At 38.9% G+C, this 10,619-nt stretch overlaps 1 pseudogene; it reads left to right on the top strand.

Moving 5' to 3' along the window:
- Positions 1-4,952: 4,952 nt before the first annotated feature.
- LOC112408346 (elongation factor 2 pseudogene) lies at positions 4,953-10,363 on the top strand (annotated as a pseudogene).
- Positions 10,364-10,619: the final 256 nt, after the last annotated feature.

The following is a 10,619-nucleotide window of genomic DNA, read 5'->3' as shown; positions in this document are numbered from 1 at the left end:
TCTGAATGTTACTGTTAATCACTTACTACTTAGGCTGCATTGTAAGATGCAAAGTTTTTTTTTAATATTGCTATGCAATATTTCACAATGAGAATATTTAAAACAAACAATTACAAATAAAATCATGAGAGGAAATGGCTAATAGGAGAAGGTTTTCTGTCTAGAAAGATAGGTAGCTCAGAAATTTTGTTTTTTAAACAAAATTTGAGGAATATAGTGATTTGCCAAGATGCCAGCCTACGAGTGGTGAAACAAAAGGAATTCTACATGTCATATGCTATTCAGGTTTGGAAACAAGCAAAAATTCTAAATGAAAACTGAAACAAAGCCAATGCCAAAAAGCATGACTAGAAGGAGGGGAAGGTGACAGTCCCAAACCAAATCTGTAGGATTATAAGCTGATTGCAGGTATTTCATTCTTTCATGCATTTTTTTTTCATTCACGCATCCTTTCATTTTCAACAAGACCTTTTGGAACCCCTCCAATGTGCCAGGCATTGTGATAGATCTGTGCTGTCCAACATAGTATCCATTAGCCATATATGGTGATTTAAATAGAAATTAATTAAAATGAAATACAATTAAAAATCTATTCAGCAGTTACATTAGCCACATTTCAAGTGAATAGTGATTCTAAGTGATCATGTGGCTTAGTATAATGCTTACCATTTTGGACAGCACAGATTTGGAACACTTTTGTCATTGTAAAAAGTTCTATTTAATGGTACTATTATAGATGCTAGGGCGACAGCAATGAAAAACCCAGACTCTGAATTTTAATGGAAAAAAGAGGAAATAAAGGAAACGGTTATAAACTTGTAATATATGTTAATAATGAGTCATTAGAAGAAAATATAGTAGAGTAAGTGGATAGAGAGTGAAGGAGATGATCTGATGCAGGGATTTTCATAAGGAATCATAGCAATGGAAGGAAAGGCATTTCCATTTATTGGGAGGGAACTGAAAAGAAAAAAATGTGTGGCTTCATAAATGCCAACAGAAACAACTGTTTTAAGAAAAGAGCACAAGAATTTTACAATTGTAATCAGAAGGAATAAATCAGGAAGGAGAATGTTATGAGCTCCCTGGCACAAGCAGAGGGATAAGACAAACCAGTAGAGGGATACCCTGCATTGTCAGAACAGGAGGAGGCCATGAAGGGCACAGATTTGTTTGGTGATATTAAATTAGAATATAAGTGTGATTCCTTCTAATTCCTCTCTGAAGCAGGGGGTGATATTTTTCAAAAGAAACAAATTGGAAATAATTTAAGAAGATGTAAGGTTTGAAACAACTGATGTCTAAACTTTTTTATCCTAAAATTAACTCTCCCTTACCTACCCTTCTTATGACTCTATTCCTCCTCATGACCCAATTTCTAGAACCAAATTATTCATTGTTTTCCAACTGAGTGGAACCATTCCAGCTTTAATAACCTAGCCCAATTCAACAATCATATCTGTAATTCTTTCATCCCCTCTTCCAGTAGCCTATCTAATCATGTAGCTCATGTCCCGTCTTCTCAGGAATCTGTGTTTTTTGGTAGTAGTGCACTGATAAATAAATTTTAATAACCACATCTCAAGACAAAAACAAAAACGGAAATAAGACCTGATTTGTGGCATTTGCTGATTTTCATGGTATAAATCTACTCACCATGGCTGATTTCAAACTACCACGTGGTCTCAACTGACTTGCAAAATTAATGAAAATTTAACAATCAGCTTTCTGGCAAGGCCTGTGAAGGGCAAGTTAACAAGCTAGTCGGCCATGGTGAAAACAGCCTGAGGGTTTCTGGCAGCAGGGATCGGGCTCAGGCTGATAGGATTCTTTGGATGGATGTCAGCTGGAATGCTCTAGACCTTTCTGTTGTTATTTTCTGCTCTCGCATTAGGGTTGGTGCTAGAGTAAATTATTTACAATTACTCTTTCTGGGCCATTCTTAGCTCATTCCTGCTTTAGGACTTCTGCGTCTCAGCTTTTCCTGGATGACTCCTCCCTAAGATCTTTTGGCACATTCTCTCAGTTCATTATACTCAGCCGTCATTTTCCCAAAGAGGACTTCTCCCTGATACCCTCTTTAAAAGGGACTCCCTCCCACCTCCACGCTGTCTCCTCCAATCACTGCTCTGCTTTGTCCCACGTGTTATGGTATGTTTATAGTCATGATCATTGTCCAAATATTTTTCTAAGTTCCGTTGTGACATGTTCTTCTATATAGTTTATTTCTTAATTTCCACAAGCATGAGGATTTTCTAGCTATCGTTTTTTTCTTTTATAGTTTTATATATTGTAAGCTTTTTATTTCAAGATAATTATAGATTCACAGGAAGTTGCAAAGAAATATACAAGGAGGTTTTCTGTCTGCTTCACCCACCATCCCTCAGTGTTAGCATCATAAGTTACTATAGTACAATATCAAACCACAAACCATAGAGCTTATTCAGATTTCACCAGTAATACATGCACTTATTTGTGTGTGTATATATAGCTCTATGAAATTTTATTACACGTATAGCTCTGTGTAAGCACCACCATGATCAAGATACTTAACTGTACATCATCGTAACACTCCCTGATGTCACCCCTTTCCCACCTCTAGCCCTAGACAACCAATGATTTGGTCTCCATCTCTATAATTACGTTATTTCATGAATAAAATGGAATATGCAATACAAATCTTTTTGAGATTGGCTTTTTTTCACTAAGCATAATTAATATGGGGTTCATCCAAGTTGTTGAGTGTATAGAGACTCTGTTCCCTTTTACTGTGGGGTAGTATTCCACACTACAGATGTATACAATTTGTTTCGCTATGTACCACAGAAGGTCATCTGGGTAGTGTGCAGGTTTTGGGTAGTATGAACAAAGCTCCTAAGAATATTCTTGCATAAGTTTCTGAGTGAAAATAAGTTTTCCTTTTTCTGGGATATATGTTTAAGAATGCAACTGCAGGGTCATATTGACAAGTCATTTTTAGTTTTAAAAGGAACTGCTAAACTATTTTCCATAGCAGCTATATCATCTCACACTCTAACCAGCAGTGTATGAGTGACCCAGTTTCTCCACATCCTTGCCAGCATTTGGTGTTGCAACTATTTTTTTGTTTGTTTTAGCCATTCTGATAGGTGTATAGATATCTCACTGAGGTTTTAATTTCTACTTCTTATTGCTGAGAATAGGTTGTGGGTTCTAGCTCCCCACTGGATCTTCACTGACACCTCCTTCACCAGGAGAGGTAGGAGTGCCTAGTCACTGCTTCAGACATGGACGCCACTGACACCACAGAGAGGGTGTGGCCTCATTACTGCTGGACTGCAGTACAAGTTGTGACTCACTATTAAGCTTGCTCTGAGGCCACCCCAGTGGGGAAGGCAAGAGGTACTCACTAGTGCTGTTGGGAGGTGTGGAAGTCCAGTCTCCCCACACAGTATCCACTGATGCTGAGATGGGGGAGCCTTGCCTCCAACCAGTGGGGATGGAAGTCCTGGATTCCTACAGGACATCAGAGTCTTCTGACATTACCCCAGCAGGAAATTGGGGGTGCCTCGTTTCCACCTAGCAAGAGTGGAAATCATCTAGGCTCCTCACTCTGCCTTTGTGGGGTCAGTTTTTTCTGTGGTGTTTGGCTGGAGTGGAGAGGTTATTATCCAAATTTATTCTCTCTTGCTAAGCTGCCCCTTTCCTGGTCCCTTGGCTAGAGAAAGCGTTATTTGGTCTGCATGCGTTGGCATATCTGGTTTCTTTAGCTTCAAGTATGGGATGTTTCAGACAAAAAGAAAATCTTGGAAACTCACCACCTCATTGTTCCTCTGATCTCAAGGTGCCTAGCCAGTCTGCCTTCTCTCCACCTTTCAAAGTCTTATGATTGTTTTACATATAATGTCCAGGGTTTTTTGTTGTATGTAGAGAAAGGAATAGGGATAACTACATTCACTCCATCTTCCTGAAAGTGGAGATTGAGCACACTGAATTTTATGCTTGCTTCTGTATTTTCTGTATTGTTATATTCAAGATAGTTTTTTTCCTGAACTTTTTCACTAATTCTTTCTTCAGTCTTGTCATACCTGCTTTTAAATTGAACCAGTGAGTTTAGAATTGCAGTTACATAGCAGTTTGCAGTTCACGGATTTCTAACTAGCTTCTTTTCAAATCTGCAATATCAATTTACATAATTTTTAGTTCTGAAATTTAAAATGTTGATGTTATATTTATAAACATGTTAAGCATAGTTGTTAGGTGGTTTATATCTGGTAATTTCACACTCTGGAGTAACTTTGGATCAGTTTCTGCTATCTTTCCTTTTCTGTTGACTTGTGTTATCTAGTCCTTTTGTGTGCTGGGTTCCCTTTGAGTTGTGCTGGGTAAGAGTCACCTTAATTCACTTTCGTCACGTGAGATTTTGAGGCTATTATTGCAATCAAATTACATTGGTAATTCTCTCTACCTCTGTATATATTTGACTTGGTCCATAATAAAACATATTTTACAAAAAGGAACTGAGGGAATGTAAAGAAGAGATGACAGCAAGGTTTAACTTTATCATATGAAATGAAACAATGTAGGTTCTAGAATTCCCAAAGGGCTTTGAGCCCACAACTTCAATGATGAATGCTAAATTATCTAGTACTCAGGCCCAGTGTCTGTTTAAGCTAACAGCAGAGCAGGGGATCAAAGATGCCTCTTTAATGAGAATTTTTATATTTCGTTTTCCTAACTAGGTTCATAGAAGTCATCACAGGAAAAAGAGTATATTGTTGGTTTCCTTACATTTTAACATAATTTAGTACTGATTTTTACATATATAACTTGCATACTATTAGAAACCTATCTTGACATTACCAGTTCTTGAGTTGACAATTTTTAGTGTCAAAATTAGTTAAAACTAATTTTGATTCATGATAGTTAAATGTTTTTCTTTTTAATTAGGTTTCAAAGGACTGTAAATAACCATGCCTGAAAATAAGATAATTTCCTATCCTTCCACTGGAGGAGAGCAAACAAAGAAAGGTAAGTTTATCCTTAAGTGATTTTCTTTGAAACTAGGTCATAGATAAATGTGACTCAGGTCACTCACAGAAGACAGTTGTTAGGACAGTAGTGTTCTCCAGGACCAGGGGTCACAAAACCAAAATTTACTGGCATCAGGAAGGTGAGGTAAGCAAAAGGAGTAAATCAGTTTAAGGAAAACCTACTGTATGGATTATAATCAATTTCTTATATAATTACTACTGAACTACAGTATAAGCAGTACCATAGGTAGGTAGTACAATGGTCTGCTGGAGTCAGCTCTTACTAGCTCATGTGAGCCAATTATATACATCTCTTCTCAATTCCACTCCATTGACTGGTTGAAATTGGTGGTATGGTGACAGGTGGTTATTAAAATTTTACCAGTACACCACTGAAGAGAAACATACAAAATGAAAAATGAAAAAAATACTTGTATAATTCTATTCTAAAAATTGTATTAGATTTTACCACATTACTTTACAACTTGGGCCCCTTTTGCATCTTTTATTCTGCATCATGTTAGCAATATCATGTCTTTGCCTGATATAGAACAGAGGTCAGTAAATTACAGCCCATGGGCCAAATCTGGTCAGCAACCCTTTTTGTACAGCCCAAAAGCTAAGAATAGTTTTTACATTTGTAAAGGATTGTAAAAAGAAACGAAACAAAGACGAATATGCAACAGAGACAGCATGTGACTCACTAAACCAAAAATTTTTACTACCTGGACCTTTATAAAAAAAGTCTACCAATCCTTGGTATAGAATTTTGTCTCGAATACTTAACTGGGAACAATAGTCTTCATATGAGTTATCCATTGCTGCCTTAAGGCCATGTAACAACCAACCACAAAAAATGCAGGTACATAGAGCATCATAAACATTCATTTTAGCTCACTTGTACTGGGTGGTTCTCAAGTGGGCCCAGGAAGGCTCACTCACGCAACTGCAGTAAGCCACAGGCCAGCTAAGCATCATTACAGATCTTGCTCATTTGAGCTGGGCCTTCACAGGCCTAGGGTGTTGGCTGGGAAAACCACACTGACTCAGCCCTGCACCATGTTGTCTCTCATACTCTTACAGCAGCCTGACCTCGTGGTGTACGAGGGGGAACAGAAGGTCACAAGGCCAAGGCTCAGAACTGGCACCCTATCATTTCTGCTATATTTTATCAGCCAAAGCAAGTCATAGGCCCAGCCGAGAGTCAAAAGGCAAGGGATTAGACTCCACCTCTTAGTGGTAGATGCTGCAAAGTCACATTGCAGAAGGTGAACACTGGAAGGAGAAAATTAGTGGGGCTATTACTGCAATCAAAGCACCACAGTCTTATTTGGGCTATAAAAGAAAGCAGTCATTTAGTATTCCAAACATAGTTGAGGATATCACACCATGGATTTCATGTAGGATTACGAATCTCGTGTAGGATTTTTAGTGGCTTAGCACCACAGTTACTTTCAGAATATTTCAGTAAGTTTGTTTTTTAGCTCTTTATTCATTCTATCAATATTATGTAACAAAATTGATGTTATTTCATTTTTACAGATTTTGTGTAGTGATGTTTAAGCAAAACCTTTTCATGTCTGGAAAATGACTTCAACCTTAGATTAGCAAAATGGACTAGGTTTCTCACATAAAACAATTTTCCCAAAGATACAATTTGGAAAGAGATAGGATAATCAAATTATACTTGTGCCTATCTCATGTTTAAATATTTGAAAAGAACTATTGAACATTTTTGGATTAATTATAATGTTAATTAAAAACTAATAGTTTGTTCCAAGACTTCATAGAGCTGAGCTGGTGATTTCCCTCTGAATAACCTGACAAAGACTCTTTATTTTGTACTGGAACCTAAAATGACCAGTCCATACTGGATTGCAAGCAAAAGCTCTTGTGTGTGGTACATTAGGAGAAAGTTAATCATGTAAAACACGACAGGACACCTACTTTCTGTCTATGCAATGGAGAAATATACAGTCAGATAAAACCACACATCACATTATACAGTGGAATCTAAGGGTTCTTTGATATAGATTATTCCTGCAAATGCATACAAAATGGAAATACATCTGGCTGGCTAACTGTGTGGAAAATAATATAGTTAATAAATTGTCTTTTGAAATGTACTCAGTAAGTTCAGGATATTTGTATTTAAATGACATTAGGACCAATATTTGGAACGCTGGCATAAACAGTGATTATCAGTTAAAATTGATTTCTATCTCTTTGGCATCATACCATCATTAAGCTCCCTATCCTCTTTGTAAGACAACAACAAATACTATAAAGAACATTCAGCTTATCAAGCAAAGCATTGAGATGTCCATGTTCAAACTACAGAAACTTAGCAGTCTTAGCAAATTTTAAACTTTTAAGCCCAAAGCAATCTTTGCTGGATGATGTATTGAACCTAATTATGCACCAACCTTTGAAAAGGTTTGTCATTAACATCACAAGAAGACAACCTCAGATCTTATTTATTAACTTCCACCAGATGATATTCAACATAATAATACTCTTCTTCACATGAAAAATAAATCCCTTCCTTATATTGTGTAAATCACCCTGCAACTACTGTGGTTATATCAAAATTCTTATTATACTATAAATAAGCTTAGCAAACTGGATGATTATTCTGTGCTCTCAGTTGAAATAAAAAATAAAACAAATTATTAAACTTTCCAATTGTTCTGTAGAGTCACAGCCATATCTTAAACATGCTGACCAACAGTATTTTCACATGACTCCTGTTTACAAACAGTTAGCTCTGGGATACTAATTTCTATTACAATTAAAAGTACATTTTTACAAACTTACCACCTGTAATATTTGGATACTCAGGCAATATATTCACTAAAGTGCATTTCATGGCAGCATCACTTATTTATTTGTATTAAGATACTGATATTGCCTTAATTTTTCTATGTATTCTTTTTCATAATGCATCCTTTCCATATAAAAGGCAGAGACTGTATAATACTGTGTTTTTAGAGAATAGCACCTTTCTATGTTGAAATAGGAAATATTTCATACATGTAAAAATATCTGTAACATATATGTAAAGGACAACAAACATTGATAAAATCGAGTATCTGTGCACTCATAATGCACATTAAGAAACAGTACACTGTGTTCTCTCATCTCTTCCAAATCACAGTTTTATATATTATATGTAAATATGCTAATATACCTTTATTATATAGTTTACCATATTTAATCTCCTAATTTTAACTGTCATTAATTCACTAATATTAGACAATCTGAAAATGAGTTAATAGTTTTACTTTCTTCTATTGTTTAGTCTAGATCCTTTAGTACTCTGTTAAATGTAGGTAATAAAAATGTGCTCACTTATCTCCCTGTTCCTGATTTTTAAGATGAGACTTTTAATGTTTCACCACTAAATATGATTTTTTTAGTTTTTTTTATAGTTTACTATAAATTGTGAACATATATTGAATTGTATTTATTTCATTTGATTAAACTTTACAGGTATTGATACAATATTGTTAATAATGTTTTATTTTTATATCCTCTGTATGCAATATTTCTGCTTTACATTCATAAGTTGTATTTGTTTCTTCTGTTTCTCCTCTTTTGTCTTGATCAATTTTGCCAGATGTATTCATTGGTGCTATATTTTTCAAAGTGGTAATTTCTCACCTTTTAAATAATCTCTAGGGTTGTTTTCTTGTTGTTGTTGGTTTGCTTTCTGTTAATTTCAGATATTGCCCCCTTATCTTCCTTCTACTTTCTTTGGGTTTGTTTTCCCATATATTCTTAATTTGGATGCTTAAATCACTAATTTTCAGCCTTTTTTCTTTTCTAATATAAATTTCTTAAAGTTACAAATTTCCCTTCACATATCATAGAGATAATAAAAAGGACTGGATGTCAAATCAGACTCACATGAAAATTGACTCATCATGCAGAGATTCACTCAGCATGTGTAGCTTTATTCAGTGCTGGTATCAATAATACTGTATTTAACTTTAAAAACTTGAATTATAATTCATACACTACCATAAAAATTCACCTCTTTCAATTGGGTATTTTCAGTATAATCACAAGGTTGTGCAACCATCACCATTATCTAATTCCAGTACACTTTCATAACCCCAAAAAGCAGCCCTATACCATTAGCTGCCACCCCCCATCCCAGCCCCTGGCAACCACAAAGCTACTTGCCTTTCGGTAACATCGTCGGCCTGGTGGGTGTCGACCAGTTCCTGGTGAAGACAGGCACCATCACGACCTTTGAGCATGCCCACTACACGCACGTGATGAAGTTCAGTGTAAGCCTGGTCTTCAGGCTCGCTGTGGAAGCCAAGAACCCGGCTAACCTGCCCAAACTGGTCAGGTGGAGGGGCTGAAGCCGCAGGCCAAGTCGGATCCCAGGGAGCAGTGCATCATCAAGGAGTCGGGGAGCACATCACTGCAGGTGCCGTTGAGCTGCACCTGGTGATCTGCCTGAAGGACCACACTTGCATCCCCTATCAAGAAATCCAACCATGTCATCTGGTACCGTGAGACCGTCTCCGAAAAGTCGAATGTGCTTTGCCTGTCCAAGACCTGCAACAAGTGCAATCCGTTGCACATGGAAGCGTGGCCCGTCCCCAATGACCTGGCGGTGGACAGCAGGAGCGCGGTGTCCGCCCACCAGGAGGTCAAGTATTGGGGCCAACTACCTGGAAGAGAAGTACGAGTGGGATGTGGCCTAGGCCCGCAAGATCTCGTGCGCTGGCACCAGCCCCGATATCCCCACCGACATCACCAGGGGTGTGCAGTCCCTCAACGAGAGCAAGTACAGCGTCGTGGCCGGCCTCCAGTGGGGGCGCTGTGCCAGGAGAACACGCGGGGCGTGCGCTTCGAGGTCCTAGATGCGACACCGCCCGGGATGCTACTCAGATCGCTCCCACCGTCCGCCCGGCGCCGCCTCTACGCCGCATGCTGACAGCCAGCGCGGGCTCCTGGAGCCCAGTACCTTGCGGAGAGCCGGGGTCAGGAACAAGTGCTTGGTGGTGTCCTGTACAGAAGCGGAGCCGCGTCTTCGAGGAGTCCCAGGTGGCCCGCACCCCCATGTCGTGAAGGCCTACCTGCCAGTCAGCGAGCCCTTTGGCATCACCGCCAACCTGCGGTCCCACACGCGCGGGCGGCCAGGCCTTCCCCCGTGTGTGTGTGTGTGTGTGTGTGTGACCACTTTCAGTCCTGCCCGGAGGCCCCTTCGCCAACACCAGCGCCCCAGCCAGGTCGTGGCGGAGACGCGCAAGAGCAGAAGCCTAAAGCAAGGCAGTCCAGCCGTACAATTTCCTGAACAACTCACGGAGCAGCATCTGCTCCGCCGTGAGTGACTGCAGCATGGAGCCGCGAATTCTCTTCAAGACACCGCGAGAACGTCCGGACGCAGTGATGCTCCGCCTACGGGATTTTAGGTTCCACTCGGTGCCACCTCTCAACGTTAACGCCTGATAACCTTTTCTGCTGACATTTATAGCAAGGACTTCCGAGGTAACAGAATTGCCCTCACAGCAGGGATTTATTTGGCAAGTGGAGGGTGTGGGGAGGGGGGTTGGGAGACCGTTTTGGACTTTTCATAGAAATTAATTG

The sequence above is a fragment of the Neophocaena asiaeorientalis genome, unplaced genomic scaffold, assembly GCF_003031525.2.
Source record: "Neophocaena asiaeorientalis asiaeorientalis breed wild unplaced genomic scaffold, Neophocaena_asiaeorientalis_V1.1 scaffold126, whole genome shotgun sequence".
NCBI lineage: Eukaryota > Metazoa > Chordata > Mammalia > Artiodactyla > Phocoenidae > Neophocaena > Neophocaena asiaeorientalis.
This window is presented reverse-complemented; position numbering and strand designations above follow the sequence as displayed.